Here is an 18,019-nt window from a genome sequence, read left to right as displayed (position 1 = left end):
GAAGAAGGAGGAGGCAAGAGCTCTCAAGGTGTATATATGGTTTCTAGATTTTTGTTCAACCCTTAAAACAATCCCAGAGCTTCTTTTTTTTTTTTTTTATAGAATTCGAGCTCAAAAGGTGATAAATATCTTAAAAAATGGACAGTTGGTGACCTTCTGCCCAGAACAGTGTTTATCGCCATCGAGGACCGGCCAGCCATTCATAGCTACGGTCGGCCATCACTGATGCACGGCCGAGCCTTGATGGCCTCCCCTATTTTTTGGTTCAAACTCAGCTCAGGGTGAGAAAAGGTCCAAAAATGAAACTCAGAAGTTCAAACAAGGTAAATGTTGAAGATTTGAGGTTATTTCGGGAGCCTGATTGAATTCGAATCGCTGCGAATTCACAATTTAACTTTCATCATCAAGTGTATTGAATCAAGCGTCTAAGCCTTGAGGGCGGTCAAAAATGGGATGTCTACAGTTGGCCCTCTTTGACAGAGCTCGAAGTCATAAAATGACATGAGTGAATGTCAAAGCCTAGAGACGACCCATTTTGACGAAGCTATAAGACTTGGACAAGAAAACAAGACATAAATAAATATGTTAGGTTTTTGTTCTTGGCAACCCCGTTTGACAAAACTCCTTTACGTTGTATTTGATTTCGCACTTTTTATTTCAGTGAGGCTATGAGTGTTTAGGTGCGAATCCAACCTGAATTGTACCTTGCAGAGAAGTTTGTGATGTTAATACTTTCAAGATTGCCATTTCGCTGATTATGATGGGGATCGAGCTGCTCGGTCAGCTGGCGGGGGTTGAGGGGGCAGCACCCCTTGGCGGGTCCGGGGCAGCGCCACGGCGGGGTCGAGGGGCAGCGCCCGCGAAGCAAAATGCAAAATTGCATTCAAAGTTGCCTGTCCGCCCTTGCTCGCTCGAGCGAAGAAGTCCTCGCACGAGCGAAGGCTGCGTCTGTGTAAAAGCCTGAAAGAGATGAATGTATGCTCGAGCGAAGGACGCGTGGCTCGAGTGAAGCCACTTATGGAAAACACGCGTTTTTGGTTCCTCGCTCGAGCGAAAGAGTCTTCGTTCAAGCAAGCATTGCGATTCAGATTTCTATAAGTACGTGTTTCTATCAGATTTTAGGATTACTTCTCCAGATCTTCTTCTTGGGTTCTAGGGTTTATATCTGGGGATATTTTGCTAGTTTTCTTTAATGTTTTGATTGAGTATTCAACTCATGGTTTAAAGAGTATACATCAAAAGGATTATTTGTTTGTTCTACACAAAAGAGAGAGTTGTTCTTCGGTGGATTCTGAAGAATTCGAGCCTGAAGCTTTGGTGGATTCCGGAATGGCTCATCGTCAAGACAATTCCGAGGTGAAGACGGGGTTGGAAGAGGCACATAGAGGTTGGTTCAATTCGGGCGTGGATTTGCTAGGTAATTGAGAGTATACAGTGGCTCATCGTCAAGACAATTCCGAGGTGAAGACGGGGTTGGAAGAGGCACATAGAGGTTGGTTCAATTCGGGTGTGGATTCGCTAGGTAATTGAGAGTATACCTGTGTAATTCCTTTATATCTTCTTAGTGGATTGTTTTATGGCTGTTGCCTGTGGTTTTTTTTATCACAATTGGAGGTGTCCAATTGTGGTTTTTTCAGGTAAAATCGTTGTGTCGATTTATCTTGATTGTTTGATTGGGATTGTTATATACTGCTTAAAATTGATACACAATCACAAATCAACATATAGGGGATTTTTAGATTTTTCAAAATAGTTGCGCCCTTAGGCTGCCTACGTATCCCTTTACAAGGAATCAAACCAACGTAGTTCTGGGACAAGATGCAAATGATATGCATGATGCAAGAACATAACTTATGATCATGCAATAGGCTGCGCAATGAAACATTTGAATGCGAATGTAATACAAAGAAAATGCCACAGTTAAACAATATCAGGACCCAAACCCACCCCTGTAGGTTTAGCGTCATGACCGGCCAATAATCACAGATTACCTATGGCCTCCATACAAACAAACCTTTCCTATAAAGTACGGGGCTCAACGGAAGTCTAAAATGTTATAGAATTCATCCATTGAGTTGTGCATATATAAGGAGAGCAAATATATTAAGCCAGATTTTGTTTAAAAAATATCTTCATCAAAAGTACAAGCCATGCAACACAAGTACAATTCATGTTTTACAAAACGTAACCCCAACTATCTACAAATACAAAACCATTAACTATATAAAAAGGGGTTAGACAAGCATGGCTCCTCCCGAGCCTGATTACTTCACTCAGAAACTCCACAAAAGGCTGACTCAGGTAGACTCAAGGCTATCTAACTCTGATGTTCAGCTTGCCCACCTACATTTACATATATAAATAATTAGTGAGTTAGTGCTCAATGAGTAATAACAAAATAAAGAGGTTATATGAATGAAGTTCGACAATATTACGAATAACAAATTTTGACGTCAATATCCATTTGAACTAACATGTATTACATTTGATAAAATAATAATGTTGTTATAGCAATAGAACCTCGAGGGTCAGTCACAATGTCATATCCAATTATCCAATCGGCCACGGTATTAATCTCCCCCGGGCAAGGGTCAATGTGCCGTGGTATTAATCTCCCCCAGGTAAGGGTCAATACGATTGAGTCATGAATACATTTTCAAAAGGGAACTTCATTCTTCTATAAGAACTAGAGTTTCAATATCCCATTCATATATCGATTATGATAATCATAACGCTTTCGAAATAAACATAATTGAACATATCTTTATAAGGTTATTACTCACAGTGGTTTGAGTTGTCACTACGCCTCGGTCATCCACCTAGACGAAACACATAACAAAGTACAAATGAAACTCCATTCGTTTTAATTCAATTCTCTTCATACCTCTCTAACTTATTGTATGATTATATAAGTCCAAAAAGGTGCCTACGAATGTTAGGAGTGGCATGAGGATGCAAATATACACTTAAAAGAGTTGGTAAAATTTTGCTGAAAACAGGATCTCCGCTCGAGCGCAACTTTCCACGCTCGAGCGGGGGTTCAAAACGTAGGTGGTCGCTCGAGCGTGACAACCGTCGCTCGAGCGGTCTGCAAAAGTACAGGATACATGAAATTCCCGTTCGATGGTCGCTCGAGCGGAAAACTGAGAAAAATGGTCCTCGCTCGAGCGCTACTTTGGTCGCTCGAGCGGATTATAAAATTTCAGAAACTTCTGGGAGTCCGAATTCCTCGCTCGAGTGTGTACTCCCCTGCTCGAGTGGACATCACGAATTCTGGAATTTCCAGAACTGTGCTTGAAGTTCAAACATGGCACTCAAAGCTTCAAATCTTTCATTTTTGGTATAAAAACATGGAGAGTCACTATGTAACATGAAAACACTTCCAATTTGAACCAATTTATTCAAAATCATGGCAATTTCTCAACCATTAACTTCAATTTCAAGTTGTAAAATAAGTCTAACTCAATTTGAGTATACATTTCACCAAAACATGTTCAAAATATGATCAAGTGACATGAGAGGCATGAAAACATGATGGATTCTCTAAAATGATGTATAATTGTGCCATGCATGAATGAATTCCATGAAATTCCAACTCAAATATGCATGCATGTAAGCTATTCAACTCTATTATTCAATTTCTTGATATTCATAGCTTATTTTCTTTAATAACATGTTAATGAGTACAAATATGAGAGGAATTCAACTTCTATATGCCATATCTACATGAATTAGTGATAAATGTCATACCTAGTGTTGAATTTAAGTGTGGTTTTAGCTTGATTCTTCAATCCCCTAGCAATTCCCTTCAAATTCTCATTCCTCTCTCTAAAGTGTTGAGTTCAACCTCCCTCTCTCTCTCTCTCTCTCTCTAATCTCAGCCCAAGAGTGTATAGAATGAGTTCTTAAGTTAGATTGAGCCTTATATACGATGTAATTAGCTTAGCCTAATCAAAGTTGATTAAGATTAATTAACTAAGCTTAATTCTATTCAACCCAATCAGTTTGTTTTAATTATTTTGATCCAAATCAAATTTTAATTAAAGTTGCCATAAAATTCCAAATATTCTAATGAGCCTATTGGGTTAGTCAATTTTAGTTTCTGAAGTCGTTTAGGCTCCCAATTTTCGACTCTATGTCGTCAATTTAAATAGATATCCTATATATCAACAGATAGTTGCAGAATTAAACATGTAATCACATAACCAAGCACATAATTATGCAATTAAACTCATTAAAATTGTATAATATACTAGTTTGGAGGTCAGGGTCATCACAAACAAACTGAAACAAGGCATAACAATTCAAATCAGGAAAATAAGTAAGTAAATAAACACGCCACGCGCCATGCGTGAGAATCATGAGCCAAACCACATTTTATGTAGAAAGGATGTAAGAAAATTAAAGCTTAACTACGCAACGTGCATGAAAGACGAAGAGTGACATAACCGTCGGGCACACCCAAGGTCTTAACCAAGATCCTAACGCGTTGTACGTGTGAGAAGGAAAATAGTGGTGTGAACACTGGGACGTACCCGAATGTTTTTAACCGAAGGGTGGTGTGAACATTGGGACACAACCCGAATGTTTTTAACCGAAAGGTAGTGTGAACACTGAGCATACCTAAATGTTTTTAACCGAAGGGTGGTGTGAACACCGGGACGCACTTGAATGTTTTTAACCGAAGGGTGGTGTGAACACCGGGTGTACCCAAATGTTTTTAACTGAAGGGTGGTGTGAACATCGAGACGCACCCGAATATGTTTAACTGAAGAGTGGTGTAAACATCGGGCATACCCAAATGTTTTTAATCGAAGGATGGTGTGAACACCGGAACGCACCCGAATGTTTTTAACCGAAGAGTGGTGTAAACACCGAAACGCACCTGAATGTTTTTAATCGAAGGGTGGTATGAACACCAGCCGTACCCGAATGTTTTTAACCAAAGGGTGGTGTGAATACTGGGACGCACCCGAATGTTTTTAACCGAAGGATGGTGTGAACACCAGGCGTACCCGAATGTTTTTAACCAAAGGGTGGTGTGAACACCGGGACGCACCCGAATGTTTTTAACCGAAGGATGGTATGAACACCAGGTGTACCCGAATGTTTTTAACCAAAAGGTGGTGTGAACACCGGGACGCACCTGAATGTTTTTAACCGAAGGGTGGTGTGAACACCAGGGCACCCAAATGTTTTTAACCGAACGGTGGTGTGAACACCGGGCGTACCTAAATGTTTTTAACCGAAAAGTGGAATCCTAACGCATCATACGTGAGATGAGGAGGGATGATGAACATACGAATCGCATGAACGCGACTTAGAAGAAAACATACATTCTTAATGGAGATACATAAAACCAAAATTAACAAAGTGCTACAATAAAATGAAGGCCAATTTGCCACTGTGTTAAAACAAATAGGCTCCAAGCTGGATACAACACACTACATTCCAATCCGATTGCCAAATGGATGATAATCTTACTGTGGCACAAATGATTTAAACTAGAACTCCTCTGAATGAACCGTACATACAATATCGTCTGATTACGATAGATCATAATAAAATAAACTATGATTCAGTCCAAGCACATTTGAACAAATGCAGTTAAATAAACAAGTTTTAAACAAAACAAATGTGCTCACACAATAATAATAAAAACAACTCTTCTTTTCTTTTTTTTTTCTACTCTTTTATATTTTTTACTTTTTCTTTTTCTTTGTCTGTTTTTTTTGTTTCTTTACTAACCATGAACTTTAATCAATACTAGAAATATAATAATAAAAACAAAACTAAACTAAATAAACAACAAAAGAAAACAAATAAAACTAAATTCACCAAAGGCCGGCCAGGCCTCGCCGATGCACGACCGGGCCTTGACATAGCTGGTCGACCTTCGGCAGCAATAGCAGGGCAAATCGGTAAAACCGATGCTCGTGAGTTTATAAACACAAAATAGCCCCTCTTTCTCACATACCCTAGGTCGAAAAACACCCCTCTCCCTCTCTAAACTCCCTTTCTCTCTAGATTTTCACTCCCCTTGAGTTACCCAATAACCCTTGCAAAATTTTTCTTTAAAACCCTTTTGATCCTCCATCTTTTGAACCGATTGAAAATTGTTTTGATTGAAGTTTGGGTTTTCACTTTGTTTTCTCTCACTTTTGCCCACATTGCTCATATTTTCCTTCTATCCCCTATTGATTTTCTACAATTTCTTCACTTTCTCTCTCTTAGGGTTTGGAATTTAGGATTTTACCTATTTTCACTCATCCATTTCACTTTTTCTATGGCTAGTGATGAGGTTTCCATTCTGAAGTCTGCCATAGGTATTGGTGCTGCCCTTGGTGCAGATATGGAGGCAGAGGAAGCCGCTGCATTGCCTCCCCTTGCCGAGAGGCCTTTTGGTGCGGCCACATACTAGCCCTGTACACATATGCCACTCCTGGCAGCATCTTGAGATTCGAGGGCTTCATTCCAGGGTTAGATGAGGACACTCTACTGCGAGAGCCCATAGAGCATATATCTGTCGACGCTTCCACGGTATACAACTCTCCCCCCATTTTACTTTGCATACACGTTGAAAGTTGAACTTGATGAACAAACCACTTATCTCTGTTATACATTTACTGATAAAACTTTCAATTGATAGGTGATCGCCAGGAGGATAGGCGGCTACAGCTTTATATCCGGCCCTTGATGTTGGTATGAGTGTAGATATCTCATTTTTAACCGTTCTTAAGACTTGGGCGCTACTAATTGTTTACTTGGTGATGAAAGATGTGCAGTGTAAATATTCGATTTCTTCAGCAAGAAGAGCTTCAAATCCCAACTTCACACCCCTTTTTGGGCCAAAATGATTTTGACCAAAAGATTTTAGACCTTAAAACCCTCTCTTTCAAAATGGTTTTTGAAAGAGTTCCTACAATGTTCCGACGCTCGCATTTTGTTAAATGTTGCGCTTTTCGATAAACTGAGCAAGGACAAAGTGGAAATGAATAAAAGAGAGGTGAAATCTTTGAAAAATCTTTCAAAACACTTTTTTTAGGGGTTTGGATTTGAAGAAAATGGGAGAGGAGAGAAGAAAACTAGTTGAGGAGAAGTTTGGCATAAATCCAGGTAGGATCAAAACTGAGCAGTCTTCACTAAAAGAGGCATATCTTTTTGTATACTTGAAATTTTGGTGTGAGGATGACACCATTGGAAACAAGAATTCAAGGGCTTCAATTTAGGCTCAAGAATGACCTACAAAGGAGTTCAGATGAAGGAGTTATGTCCAGTTGAAGTCAGGTCCCAAAAGTAAATTTTTTTGGCCAACCAGAGCTGGAGCAGGCCATAAATGGGATTTTCTGGCCATGTGCCACATGAATGGCCTTTTTCGACCCCCTGCCATCCAATAGTGATCCATGTCGGCCAACAATGGACATGTGCCGGCCATCGATGGAAAAAGTCAGTTTTTTTGCAGATATTTGTTCTCTAGCTGTTACAGGTGTCCCTTTTGGGATATTTTTGACCTGGAGCCTTATTCTTCTATATATATAGAGAACTCTCTATGGTTTTAGAGGTTAGAAACATTTTAGGAGTGAAATATTTTGAGGAGTCTCTCTCTCTACATTTCTCTCTCTCTTGAACCTTTGTGCATACAAGTGTAGATACACTTCTCCTTTGCCTATACATCCTTGACCAAAGTTGCTTATCTTTGGGATGAGATTCCTTGGGACCTTCTTTGAGCTTTAGAAGGTGATTTTAGCTTGATTTGGTGCCTCATTTGTGCTTAAAGTGTGCTTGGCTTCAAAAGGTATAAGACTCACCCTTTAAGCTTGTTTTTGCACACTTGTTTTGTTACCTTTGCAAACTATTTTTGGCATGGTTTTTGGCATGTAAAAAGTTCTATTTTTCAGTTCTAAAAATGGTGGTTTGAGTCTTTGTGATTTAGGGGGTTGTCCCCTCTTTTGGCTCTTTGGCTTGTGAGGCTTTTTGTGCCATCTTTCATCACCTTTCTAACCAACTCTTTTGGCCTTTTAACCAGTGAAACTCAAAGGTTTTTCATTGGCTAAAAGCATGTTTTGAAGTCTAAAAATGGAGGGGTTGGTCTCCCCTCCTTGTGCCTCACTTGCATGCCTAGTTAGCATCCTATGGTAGCATGTTTTTGTAGCTTATCTTAGCTTTATCTCAGCATGTTTTAGCTATTGATTTAGCATGATTTAGCTCTGTTTTGGGCTGTCTTGGTCATATGAGCCTTGTCTTGTGTAGTTGTAGTGCAAATGGCTTCACTAGCTTGGCATTTTGGGCCTCTAAACATGTTTTGCTTAGAATGATTGCATGTTAAAATGTCATTTTACATGTACTTTCAGTGTTCATAGCTCTATCACATGCTCATTTGCTTCACTCTTTAATTGCTTTTTAGAGTTACTTTGAGACTTGTTTGTAGCCTAACATGTGAGCATGTTTTTCTACTCTTTTGTGCCTTAATCTCAGCAAGTTTTGGCTCTTATTTTGGCATGTTTTAGCTCTATTTTGAGCTGGTTTGGTCAGTTGATCTTTGTATTGTATGCCTCTAGTGTAGTGCTCTTCACTAGTTTGTTGTTTTTGGTTTTTTAACATGTAGTATTATTTTTCATGCCATTTCAGCACTAAAAAGTCTGCAACCTCCTTCATTTCTTCACTTTTCCATTTTTTTTGAGGGTTGGTTAGTCTTAAGGTTGTGTATAAGCTTGAGATTGAGACCTGTGCTCAATGGTTTTAGCTCTCTTTTGAGGATTTTTACTAACCAAAGGCATGATCTCTCTCATGTCTTAAGCCATCTTTTGGTTGACCCCTCTCTTATTAGAGGACACTCATCTCGGAAAAATTGACTAAAGAATGGCTTGGTAATGTTAAAATGTGCAAACAAAAATTGGACAAGTAAAACATAACCAAGATAAGTATGTTGTGTTTGCATTGCATTGTGTTCAATAGGACGTTATATTGAACACAAGAAAAATTGGTTCATTTCATACTTGAAGTGATGAAATGAGCCAATCTTCCTTTGTCTCCATTGCCTTTGATCATCCATGATAAGGAAGTGGTCAAGAGTCTTGTTTTGTGCATTTATTAAAAGTGTATAACTTGGATCTTTGGCCATTATGCATTGAAAATGCTTGATTGGTGGTTTTGGATCCAAGAATGCCACTCCTTTGATGTTTTGAGATGATAAGGAGAGGGTGCAATACAAACATGTCCTAGAAAAACCCTCTATTTTCCTCTGTCTGTGCTCTGTTACAGTGTGGCAATTCAGCACACCAATGGCCGGCATTGCTTCATCCTTGACCGGCAACACACCCTTTTGGCTGGCAGATGGCCGACAGTAAGTCTTCATGGCCGGCAAGCCACTGGTGCATTCCTCAGCATGGAATTCGTAAAGCAGAGCAGAAAGTTCTTGGAGTAACCCTACAAATAGAGCCTCTCAAAATCAAACCGGTGGGCTTTTTGGGGCGAAAACCGAGTGCGTGCATATTCAACTTTCCAAAGCAGAGTTGAGGCAGTGTAGTTAGTGCTTTACATGTTTAGTTAGCATGATTTTGTAATTTAATTAATTAGCTGCTAATTAGTTAAGTGTTGTAATAATTAGTAAGTAGTCTACTAGTTATTTGATTGGTTTGTAATAATTAGTCTAATTAGTTTAATTAGATTAGTTTGATTTTCTTTGCTGAGTGTAGCTTAGTTTATTTATTTGGACCCTCCTTCGAGAGGGCGCAATGTTGTAATAAGCTTGCGTGTGTGTGTGCATGTCTTCTAACCCCACTTCTTTCTCCTTTTTACTTAACCGTTTTCGACAGTTAGTTTTAGGGCACGTTTCAATTAGCATACCTTATGCTTGCATGTTTGCATCATTCATTTGTATTTCATGCACCGAGGCTCGGCGCATCATTCAAACTACATCGTATTTCAATACTTCTTTGAATACGCGTATCAAATTGTTACATTCATATGCCATCTTAGATAACCGAGCCAATTTAGTTGCATTATTGCATGTGTTGCGTTAAGCATCTAGCAGAGTTAGAATCATGCATTGTTTCTAACTAGTTTTTTTGTTTTGGCTCGGAGTACACTATAAGTTTTATGCTTTAGCATACTTGCATGAGTGTGAGTGATGCCATGATAGCATGCTTGCCATGAGGCTATTTGCTTAAATGATTAACTGCATGAATGCCTGTGAGTGAAGGCTTGGTTGTTTGAATTAGAACAATTCGATAAATGTGAGTTTTAAGCCCACTTTATGAAGTGCAAATCATGTTTTAAAGCCCACTTGAGGGTGGTAAATCCGCGCTTTAGCTCATTTGCGAGTGACACTTTCAAACCATTTTCGAAAACAAACATGAGCCGATTTGTTCCAAGTCTTGTGACTTAGTCTATACTTATATGTGTGTGTCACATAGTAAAGTTAGCTAATAACTGGAACAAGAACACATGTGTTTATAAAACAACATATCATGCTTAGTAGAGGCTGATCCTTTGATCGGGCGAGCGGGGGTGCTCATTTCATGACCTTCCCCTCTCGTACCTAAGTTCCCGAGCTGAGGCAACTTTGGTGATGACGGACATGTGGCCTTTGGCATGAGTCAAGGGTTTCCTAAATTTCTCAAAAATAAAATATTTAGGTGGCGACTCTGTAATCTGGCAAAGCAGTCCAATTTTGGCATTATTTGATTTAAAATCTGATTTTCCAAAATAATTTGTCGGATTGGACTCTTTGGTGTTTATCAATTTCACATTGCACTTTGTGAAATTAGATTCGGAACCGTGATAGGAGTCCGAACTGTAGGAGACCAATTCATGCCTCTCCGAAAGGGGGGCGTGCGAAGAAAGTCGAGTCTACAATGAGTGGCTTCCTATAGAGGTCTGCACTTTGGTAGATACTGCTGGCTTTGGGCCTTTCTGCTCTGGGCTCATATAGATAAGGGCCGAGTCTTGGCTTTATGGGGACCTGGTAGAGAGATGGTGGGACATCACCGGCTCATTTCACTTCTCTTCTACTGGGAAGATAACACTCACCCCATGTGACTTCTCGATGTTGACTGATTTACAGGTTAGGGTCAGCGGCCTAGTTCCTTTCAATCCAGATATGACTCAGTGGAGAGATGTACAGCTCCAGCTTCTTGGGGCGATCCCAGATACTACCAGCTACGGGATGGTACGCTACAGCTAGTTCTTGGAGCACTTATCCAGCACATAGTCAGCCACTGCAGATGAGGTTGCTCAGTACACCCGTGGCTTCCTCATATATCTTCTCGGTACTACCCTGTTTGCAAATAGGGTAAATACCGTGGGATTATATATTCTAGGGGCATTGGTACATCTTCCTAAGGTGGCGGATTACGACTGGGGTGGCACAGGTCTGGCCACCCTATATTGCTACATGAGCTCCGTCTCCCGCTGCAAGACAGATTCACTCGGTGGCTACTGGAGGGTTTGGGAGGTACACTATACACTCACCTTTCTGATATGCTTTAAATTCTGTTCACTGTTGCATTTCTTGCTCATCTAATCCGTTTTCTCATGTCATTTATTTGCCTTTGGTTTGCAGCTTTGGGTCTACACATATTTCACCTCGTTAGCTCTAGTTCCAGTAAGACCGATTGAGTTGTCTGTACCTTGATCTCGGTACTACTACTCGCGGTTCGAGCGACGTCGCCTTGTAAATCACACCTTCCCATATTTCCGTCGCTTCTTTGACACTATCACGGCAGATCATGCATTGCACTGTTTCCCACACTACATGGTCACTCTTATACTATTGTACTGTTATACTGTACCATATTATCATTCTCATACTGCACTGACTTTTGACACTGCACTAATTCTAACACCGTACTGCTATTCTGACATCGCAGTGATATCTGACACTGCACTGATTTTCTTATACTACACTGATATCTAACATTGCACTAATTTTCTCAGGTTGACTAGTACCCTTGGGCAGGCATCCCCCAAGTGTCGAGGGCGACCTACATTGCTGTCTGGCATGCTTCCATGATGAGGATCTTGTTCGAAGGCCCTTTTAGTCCGGCATACTACTTGGGAGAGATATTCATCGGCCAGACGCAAGGTGTTGCTGACCCTAATATTCCACATCCTCCTTCTCCCGGCATGATGGTGGTAGATGATTTACAGGGTGGTCCTAAGCTCGACCTCTTGATGATAGGTGAGGACAGCGATCATCACCATAAGCCCAGAGACTTTATGAATTTCTTACACAATCGGGTGATGGCGCCTCTTACTCTAGGCATGGCTCGAGCTGTGCTAGAGATTGCTGCTGCTCTTGCTGCTGAGGCTGGCGATGCGCTCGTTAGAGGTGCCCCTGTCGTTGCTCCCATTCCTGGATTGCCTGTGATTTCCACCAAGATCATATATATGCGTCTAGACGAAGTGATCGAGCAGATCCCACTTGAGCCCATCGAGGAGAGGGACCGCAGACTTGTGTTTGCCCCAAGCGTTAAGCAGGTACGCTTTCTTTTTATGCTAGTCCATGCTGTACTTTAGCTTATTCTCAACCATTACTGTTCACTGCTCAATTAGTTCTATCTGTTTTTCTCAATTTCTGTTCTTTTGCAGATTCCCCGGGTGTACGGTGACGAGCTTCTTTGGACGATCGACTAACTACTCATCATGGTACGAAGGAGGCAGACGACCTTAGTCACCCATGGGATTGAGGTACATTCTGTGTGTAGCCGACTGTCGTTGCATATTATACACTTCTGATCACTCTATCTGATATCTATTCTTTTTCAGTTTGATCCGGCGCTAGCAGTGCCTACAGGACCTTCCGCAACTAGTAGTCGGAGACGGGGCCTAGTGAGAGGCCGAGGAGGCGCTGATCGGGGAAGAGGTTGAGTGAGACAACGCTTACCTTTCGAGGAGTCTTTTGACGGGTCCACGACCCCGGAGGATAAGGGAGAGGAGATTGACCTACAGTCGAGCAACCCCAGCGATGACAGTGATGCACTTCCTCCACAGCCGAGGAGGAAGAGAGCGAGGATGGGCTACTAATGGCGATGATGATTTTGCTTTCATTTTGCTTTTGCTTTTGCTTTTGCTTTCGTTTTGTTATGTAGTTATAAAACTAGCTTTGGATAGACCTTTTTGTTTTTCAAAAACTTTCTTTTATTTTGGTTGTGTTAAACGATGATCGAGGTTGGGCCTGCCAGTTATGAAAGACAAGTTTTGTTGAATAATCTCTTTGCACAATATGATGAACTGCATTACCCTTGCATTTGTAACCTTCGGAACTATGAATGCCTTGCTCTTGAATTGATTCATGAATCGAAAAATGACTTATAACCAGTTAAAACATAAAATACAACTCGATAATGGAAAAATGAAATGAAAACAACTAGAAAAAAACTAACAAACACTTGGTACAAACAAAACAAAACTCAAAAGTACAGTTAAAGTCCATTCGAACAAAGGTTAGCTTTCGCTGCAACAGATTTGCACTGGGCTAGCATCAAGACCCAGCCGAGCTTCACTGATGCACAACCAGCCATCAATGTGATGTCGGTCAGTGTTGTCCAGCTGTCATGCTCAGCTCATTCTCAGACTCTATAAATAATGCTCCCATTCTGTTTTTCGGGCAAACTTATAAGTCCTTGATATTTTGTTCTAAAAAATGGAGATGTTACTTGTCAACAGACTTCGGGATTGGATAGCTGCTTTGGATGGCTGGGAAAAGATGAATTTTTGTGGTTTTGGCCTAAATGTCTTTTTTCCTTTTAGCCACAATTCTCTTTGCTTTCCGTTCCTTCATGCCGCGGCTAGCTGCTGGAACCCGATCACACATGTCTTTAGCTTCGGGGGAGAAGAAATATACCCGACAATTGAAGAATTTCAAGCATTAATGGAATCCCGACGCGATGAGGAAATCATACCTTAACCCCACTTTGGCCCCGTCCAAGCTTTGGGGCAGATGTGCGGGCTTACTCTACACGAGGTTTGATCTTTAGTCCACAATGGAGAACTGGATATTCCCAGTCTGATTCATCGATTTTCTAACATTGGTGATCGAAGTAGCATTCTTTGGCGAGGTTTTAGGCAACATGTCCTTTGCTTGTGTATGCTGGCACACTTCCTTTTTGCCCTTAGTTTTGGTGAATTAAGCATTCAATTGGTCGAAGTGGCCCAAGGTTTAAAAGAAGGCAATAGTTGCATTGGCTTGGTGCTGGTTGAGACTTTGATGGGCTTAGATGCCTTCCATTTGCGAAAGACTACCAAATTCGTAAGGAGTCCACTACTTCTTCAGGTAATGTTCCCACCCTTTTTCATATGTGTTCGTCACATCACTCGGCACTCATGCTTTGTTTTTCTCTCAAAGTCCTTTTCTCACTTTTCTCTCAACATATATCTCTCTATTCTTTAATCTCTCTTTTCTTTCATCCCTCCCCAGGTGTGGCTTATGAATAAGTTGAAGGTGGTGGATTCTTGCCCTGAGTACTCAGCTCGAGGATACTTCTTCCGCAGCAACTAGTGGATTTCCAGAATGAGGGATGGTGGTGCCACTGGATGTGCGACAAGTCTGCTGTTGACATTATTTAGTGTTGCCCCTGGCTTAATCTGACCGAAATGATCTACAACATGACTCGGCAACCTGGCATTTAGCTGATCGGCCTAACACACTCTACATTTTATTTTCCATTCCGGTTCAAGCGTTAGTTTGGACATGATCAAACTTGCCTAGAGGAGGGTGTAGAGTACCCGATTTCGTTCCCCGTCCGAGGTTCACATTTGGCTAGGTACCTTACTACTTGGAGGACGAGAGAGCTTTTGGCTCCCACCCCTAGTTTCAACTGCGTCCTTTCTGGCGATTGTCTGGCTTGGCTCGAGGATGAGGCACAAACCGAGCCCACTTTGGCATCAGAAGCTTCCATGAGCACAAGCGGGGGACGCAGGAGCACCTGACTCATCTATGCCCCTAGTTTATTGCTTTGATCTTACTTTTCATGTTTTTTGATGTAATAAAAGCAACTTTGATTTGTATTGAAAATTGGAGAACTTTGTATTGAAATCAATGAAATTGAAGTTGTGAGCACTGAAAGTTTTCCTTTTGGTCCAAAAATGGTCTGAGTTGTAAAAGGTAAAATTTGAATAAAACCGACTTTTATTAAAAATTTTCAAAACCATTTTCGATAAGGCTCATCACTTGACACATACGGAATCAATCCTCGAGATGTATAACTCCAAATTCGAAGATCACAAATTGCCCCTTGATTGAATAATACTGCTCAGCACTGTAACCAGCTCTCAGAATAAAGATCACAATCGAACTCTCAGATAAAGAACAGACAAAGATGACCTGATTAGACACATGGACAAGACAGTTAAGTTGAAGGTGTTTACGGCCGGACTTCAAGATAAAGTTGCCTACGTATCCCGAAGATGGGAATCAGGCCTTACGTAGTTCGATTCGGGTTTACTCGAGTATTAACACCCTCCTTTTGCAATCTAACTTTTGCCAAGGTTGCCCTTTAGGGTTTTCAACCTTACGAGCTTAGTTGTTCTTTATTTCTAATTTTTGCCTAAGTTGCCCTACTGGGTTTTCGGCATAGCGAGCCTCTCAAGGATAGTATTTCTTTAACTTGTCCATGTCGATCGGTTAGGAAAATTCTAGGCCATCTAGGTCCATGAGAGTAACAGCTCCACTCGACCAGATAATTTTGATGATGTAAGGACCAGTCCAATTGGGTCTGAACTTGACTCTAAGGTCATGGATAGGAGCTCGATTGTCTTTCAGCACCAAATCCCCTTCTTTGAGATTTTGGGACTTAACTTTCTTGTTAAAAGCCCTGGCAATCCTTCTTTGATAACCCTGAACATGGTACAATACTTTCAGCTTTCTTTCATCAAATAACATCAGCTCTTCGAACCTGTTCTGTTGCTAGTCCGCCTCTACTTTTTTAGACTTAGCCATGACTTGCAACGACGGGACTTCTATTTCGATTGGCAGAACAACTTTCATCCTATAGACAAGAGAGTAATGAGTTGCCCCTGTAGACGTCCGAATTGAAGTTCTATAACTGCAGAGTGTAAATGACAATTTATCCGGCCAATCCCTGTAGGTCTCAACCATTTTCTGCAAAATATGCTTGATGTTCTTGTTGGCGGCCTCAACAGCTCCATTGGTTTGTGGCCAGTATGTAGATGACTTATGAAAAGCCACATTGTATTTCTCCAACAAGTCTATCATCTCTTTTCTTGAAATGAGAGCCATTATCTAAAATGATCTCGTTTGGGACTCCATAACGGCAAATGATGTTATTTCAGATGAACTTAGCCACATACGTTGCTTTCAACACTGCATAAAATTGAGCTTCCACCCACTTTGTAAAGTAATCAATTGCCACTAGAATGTATTCATGCCCATTCGACCCTTTCGGTGTGTCTGCCCCAATGACGTCGATTTCCCAGACTGAGAAAGGCCATGGTGAAATCATGTTGTACAACTTCGACGGCTGGATATTTATGTGGTTAGCATGAATTTGGCATTTGTGGGATCGTCAAATGAAACCGATACAATCCTCCTCCATGGTAGACTAGTAATAACCTTGCCTGAGAATCTTCTGGGCTAACATTACTTTGTTTATGTACGCTCTGCCCTCTCCACCATAGATGGCCTCCATTAGGCGCTTTGATTCCTTTACTTCGACACATAACTTGTGCATTCCCAGATGACCTCTTTTGTACAGTTTACCTCCGCAAATGATAAATTGAATAGCCATCTGCCGTATTGCCCTTTTGTCTTTGTCATTTGCCCCTCGTAGATAAACCTCATTTTTCAAGAAGTTCCAGATATCATAGTACTAAGGGTTTTGATCTTGTATTTCATCTATTGTGGCGATAGTCTCGTAGGCTGACGTATACCTCTGCTCAATGATAATCGGACGCATCCGGACTCCAAGCGAAATGTCTATCATGGATGATAGAGTTGATAAGGCGTCAGCGAACCTGTTGTTCTCTCTCAATAGATGTGTGAAAGTTAATTTTTAAAACCTAGGAATCAGAACGTCCAGGGTTTGGTGATAAATCTTCGCTTTTTCTTCTTTGACCTTCCAGTCTCTATTGGCTTGAGACATAACTAGGTTCGAGTCCCCGATGACGTCCAACCTTTTTGCCCTTAGTTTTAGTGCAGCTTCCAAACCAACGATACACGCCTCGTATTCTACTTCGTTTTTGGATACCTTGAACCGGAGTTTGAAGGCTAAAGGTATATGAGAATTGTTGGGTACTATCATCAATACACCTATCCCACAACTATATTGATTAGACGCTCCACCAAAGTACATTGTCTCTTCTTTAACTTACAGAATAGCTTCATTTGGGAACAGTATTCTACTGCTCTATCCCCTTCTACTGGGTGATCTGCCAAGAGCTCCACTACAGCTCTCCCCTTGACTGACTTACGAGTGACATACTTTAGATCAAATTCAGAGAGAAGAAGCAACCAACGAGCTAGCCTACCCGTAAGCGCTGGTTTCTCAAAGAGGTATTTGATGGGATCTAATCTTGAAACCAAAATTACAGAGTGAGCTAACAAGTAGTACCTCAACTTCCTGGTAGCCCATACAAAGGCTAAGCAAGTGTAACAACCCTGACCTATGATTAACGTTAATTCATGCTTAATTACGCCTAATAAATAATTGAAGTGAAATGTTGCATCATATGTTGCCTTGTGTGTATATATATCTATTTAACATAGAAAGACCTGTTCATGTTTTTATTTTAGTTTGCGAATTAAAGGCTGTATCGGCATCTAATTCAGAAATTAACTTGATTTATGTGTTAATTAGAATTTTTAGAATTTTATGGTAGGTTCAATTGAAATTTGATTCGGAACAATTAAATTGGATTAGTTTAATGCCCATTTGGTTAGCTTTATTGAACCATCACTAGTTAGCCCATATAAGGCCACTACCAAGCCAAGACTCCCTTTTACCCCTTTCATTTTTGAGCCCAATGTGTGAAAAGAGAGAGAGAGTGAGAGAGTTTGAAG

Source organism: Camellia sinensis, chromosome 6 (genome assembly GCF_055761805.1).
Source record: "Camellia sinensis isolate YWXY chromosome 6, ASM5576180v1, whole genome shotgun sequence".
Taxonomy (NCBI): domain Eukaryota; kingdom Viridiplantae; phylum Streptophyta; class Magnoliopsida; order Ericales; family Theaceae; genus Camellia; species Camellia sinensis.
The sequence above is the reverse complement of the archived record's forward strand: the minus strand, read 5'-3'. Positions refer to the sequence as shown.